This window comes from Ixodes scapularis, unplaced genomic scaffold (genome assembly GCF_016920785.2).
Source record: "Ixodes scapularis isolate PalLabHiFi unplaced genomic scaffold, ASM1692078v2 ptg001857l_1___fragment_3__unscaffolded, whole genome shotgun sequence".
NCBI lineage: Eukaryota > Metazoa > Arthropoda > Arachnida > Ixodida > Ixodidae > Ixodes > Ixodes scapularis.
Window position 1 is genome coordinate 1,989,782 of NW_024610201.1, and position 4,925 is coordinate 1,994,706.

Here is a 4,925-nt window from a genome sequence, read left to right on the forward strand (position 1 = left end):
ATTTCGGCGCCGTTTAATTGGCTCACTCGTATCGCGCGCTTTGGCTGCGGTGCCCTATGAGAGCGAAAATCCCAAGACCGCGCGGTCTTTGACTAGAAAATTTCGGCGCCGTTTAATTGGCTCACTCGTATCGCGCGCTTTGGCTGCGGTGCCCTAGGAGAGCGAAAATCCCAAGACTGCGTGGTCTTTGACAAGACAATTTCAGCGCCGTTTAATTGGCTCACTCGTATCGCGCGCTTTGGCTGCGGGGCCCTAAGAGAGCGAAAATCCCAAGACTGCGCGGTCTTTGACAAGACAATTTCGGCGCCGTTTAATTGGCTCACTCGTATCCCGCGCTTTGGCTGCGGTGCCCTATGAGAGCGAAAATCCCAAGACTGCGAGGTCTTTGACAAGACAATTTCGGCGCCGTTTAATTGGATCACTCGTATCGCGCGCTTTGGCTGCGGGGCCCTAAGAGAGCGAAAATCCCAAGACTGCGCGGTCTCTGACAAGACAATTTCGGCGCCGTTTAATTGGCTCACTCGTATCGCGCGCTTTGGCTGCGGGGCCCTAAGAGAGCGAAAATCCCAAGACTGCGCGGTCTTTGACAAGACAATTTCGGCGCCGTTTAATTGGCTCACTCGTATCGCGCGTTTTGGCTGCGGTGCCCTATGAGAGCGAAAATCCCAAGACTGCGAGGTCTTTGACAAGACAATTTCGGCGCCGTTTAATTGGATCACTCGTATCGCGCGCTTTGGCTGCGGTGCCCTATGAGAGCGAAAATCCCAAGACTGCGCGGTCTCTCACAAGACAATTTCGGCGCCGTTTAATTGGCTCACTCGTATCGCGCGCTTTGGATGCGGTGCCCTATGAGAGCGAAAATCCCAAGACTGCGCGGTCTCTGACAAGACAATTTCGGCGCCGTTTAATTGGCTCACTTGTATCGCGCGCTTTGGCTGCGGTGCCCTATGAGAGCGAAAATCCCAAGACTGCGAGGTCTATGACAAGACAATTTGGGCGCCGTTTAATTGGCTCACTCGTATCGCGCGCTTTGGCTGCGGTGCCCTAGGAGAGCGAAAATCCCAAGACTGCGAGGTCTTTGACAAGAGAATTTTGGCGCCGTTTAATCGGCTCACTCGTATCGCGCGCTTTGGCTGCGGTGCCCTATGAGAGCGAAAATCCCAAGACTGCGAGGTCTCTGACAAGACAATTTCGGCGCCGTTTAATTGGCTCACTCGTATCCCGCGCTTTGGCTGCGGTGCCCTATGAGAGCGAAAATCCCAAGACTGCGAGGTCTTTGACAAGACAATTTCGGCGCCGTTTAATTGGATCACTCGTATCGCGCGCTTTGGCTGCGGGGCCCTAAGAGAGCGAAAATCCCCAGACTGCGCGGTCTCTGACAAGACAATTTCGGCGCCGTTTAATTGGCTCACTCGTATCGCGCGCTTTGGCTGCGGGGCCCTAAGAGAGCGAAAATCCCAAGACTGCGCGGTCTTTGACAAGACAATTTCGGCGCCGTTTAATTGGCTCACTCGTATCGCGCGCTTTGGCTGCGGTGCCCTATGAGAGCGAAAATCCCAAGACTGCGTGGTCTTTGACAAGACAATTTCGGCGCTGTTTAATTGGCACACTCGTATCGCGCGCTTTGGCTGCGGTGCCCTATGAGAGCGAAAATCTCAAGACTGCGCGGTCTCTGACAAGACAATTTCGGCGCCGTTTAATTGGCTCACTCTTATCGCGCGCTTTGGCTGCGGTGCCCTATGAGAGCGAAAATCCCAAGACTGCACGGTCTTTGACAAGACAATTTCGGCGCCGTTTAATTGGCTCACTCGTATCGCGCGCTTTGGCTGCGGTGCCCTATGAGAGCGAAAATCCCAAGACTGCGCGGTCTTTGACAAGACAATTTCGGCGCCGTTTAATTGGCTCACTCGTATCGCGCGCTTTGACTGCGGTGCCCTATGAATGCGAAAATCCCAAGACTGCGCGGTCTCTGACAAGACAATTTCGGCGCCGTTTAATTGGCTCACTCGTATCGCGCGCTTTGGCTGCGGTGCCCTATGAGAGCGAAAATCCCAAGACTGCGCGGTCTTTGACAAGACAATTTCGGCGCCGTTTAATTGGCTCACTCGTATCGCGCGCTTTGGCTGCGGTTCCCTATGAGAGCGAAAATCCCAAGACTGCGCGGTCTCTGACAAGACAATTTCGGCGCCGTTTAATTGGCTCACTCGTATCGCGCGCTTTGGCTGCGGTGCCCTATGAGAGCGAAAATCCCAAGACTGCGCGGTCTCTGACAAGACAATTTCGGCGCCGTTTAATTGGCTCACACGTATCACGCGCTTTGGCTGAGGTGCCCTATGAGAGCGAAAATCCCAAGACTGCGCGGTCTTTAACAAGACAATTTTGGCGCCGTTTAATTGGCTCACTCGTATCGCGCGCTTTGGCTGCGGTGCCCTATGAGAGCGAAAATCCCAAGACTGCGCGGTCTTTGACAAGACAATTTCGGCGCCGTTTAATGGGCTCACTCGTATCGCGCGCTTTGGCTGCGGTGCCCTAGGAGAGCGAAAATCCCAAGACTGCGCGGTTTCTGACAAGACAATTTCGGCGCCGTTTAATTGGCTCACTCGTATCGCGCGCTTTGGCTGCGGTGCCCTATGAGAGCGAAAATCCCAAGACTGCGCGGTCTTTGACAAGACAATTTCGGCGTCGTTTAATTGGCTCACTCGTATCGCGCGCTTTGGCTGCGGTGCCCTATGAGAGCGAAAATCCCAAGACTGCGCGGTCTTTGACAAGACAATTTCGGCGCCGTTTAATTGGCTCACTCGTATCGCGCGCTTTGGCTGCGGTGCCCTAGGAGAGCGAAAATCCCAGGACTGCGCGGTCTCTGACAAGACAATTTCGGCGCCGTTTAATTGGCTCACTCGTATCGCGCGCTTTGCCTGCGGTGCCCTATGAGAGCGAAAATCCCAAGACTACGCGGTCTCTGACAAGACAATTTCGGAGCCGTTTAATTGGCTCACTCGTTTCGCGCGCTTTGGCTGCGGTGCCCTATGAGAGCGAAAATCCCAAGACTGCGCGGTCTTTGACAAGACAATTTCGGCGCCGTTTAATTGGCTCACTCGTATCGCGCGCTTTGGCTGCGGTGCCCTATGAGAGCGAAAATCCCAAGACTGCGCGGTCTCTGACAAGACAATTTCGGCGCCGTTTAATTGGCTCACTCGTATCGCGCGCTTTGGCTGCGGTGCCCTATGAGAGCGAAAATCCCAAGACTGCGCGGTCTCTGACAAGACAATTTCGGCGCCGTTTAATTGGCTCACTCGTATCGCGCGCTTTGGCTGCGGTGCCCTAGGAGAGCGAAAATCCCAAGACTGCGCGGTCTTTGACAAGACAATTTCGGCGCCGTTTAATTGGCTCACTCGTATCGCGCGCTTTGGATGCGGTGCCCTATGAGAGCGAAAATCCCAAGACTGCGAGGTCTCTGACAAGACAATTTCGGCGCCGTTTAATTGGCACACTCGTATCGCGCGCTTTGGCTGCGGTGCCCTATGAGAGCGAAAATCCCAAGACTGCGCGGTCTCTGACAAGACAATTTCGGCGCCGTTTAATTGGCTCACTCGTATCGCGCGCTTTGGCTGCGGTGCCCTAGGAGAGCGAAAATCCCAAGACTGCGAGGTCTTTGACAAGAGAATTTTGGCGCCGTTTAATTGGCTCACTCGTATCGCGCGCTTTGGCTGCGGTGCCCTATGAGAGCGAAAATCCCAAGACTGCGAGGTCTCTGACAAGACAATTTCGGCGCCGTTTAATTGGCACACTCGTATCGCGCGCTTTGGCTGCGGTGCCCTATGAGAGCGAAAATCTCAAGACTGCGCGGTCTCTGACAAGACAATTTCGGCGCCGTTTAATTGGCTCACTCTTATCGCGCGCTTTGGCTGCGGTGCCCTATGAGAGCGAAAATCCCAAGACTGCACGGTCTTTGACAAGACAATTTCGGCGCCGTTTAATTGGCTCACTCGTATCGCGCGCTTTGGCTGCGGTGCCCTATGAGAGCGAAAATCCCAAGACTGCGCGGTCTTTGACAAGACAATTTCGGCGCCGTTTAATTGGCTCACTCGTATCGCGCGCTTTGACTGCGGTGCCCTATGAATGCGAAAATCCCAAGACTGCGCGGTCTCTGACCAGACAATTTCGGCGCCGTTTAATTGGCTCACTCGTATCGCGCGCTTTGGCTGCGGTGCCCTATGAGAGCGAAAATCCCAAGACTGCGCGGTCTTTGACAAGACAATTTCGGCGCCGTTTAATTGGCTCACTCGTATCGCGCGCTTTGGCTGCGGTTCCCTATGAGAGCGAAAATCCCAAGACTGCGCGGTCTCTGACAAGACAATTTCGGCGCCGTTTAATTGGCTCACTCGTATCGCGCGCTTTGGCTGCGGTGCCCTATGAGAGCGAAAATCCCAAGACTGCGAGGTCTTTGACAAGACAATTTCGGCGCCGTTTAATTGGCTCACTCGTATCGCGCGCTTTGGCTGCGGGGCCCTAAGAGAGCGAAAATCCCAAGACTGCGCGGTCTTTGACAAGACAATTTCGGCGCCGTTTAATTGGCTCACTCGTATCCCGCGCTTTGGCTGCGGTGCCCTATGAGAGCGAAAATCCCAAGACTGCGAGGTCTTTGACAAGACGATTTCGGCGCCGTTTAATTGGCTCACTCGTATCGCGCGCTTTGGCTGCGGGGCCCTAAGAGAGCGAAAATCCCAAGACTGCGAGGTCTTTGACAAGACAATTTCGGCGCCGTTTAATTGGCTCACTCGTATCGCGCGCTTTGTCTGCGGTGCCCTATGAGAGCGAAAATCCCAAGACTGCGCGGTCTTTGACAAGACAATTTCGGCGCCGTTTAATTGGCTCACTCGTATCGCGCGCTTTGGCTGCGGTGCCCTATGAGAGCGAAAATCCCA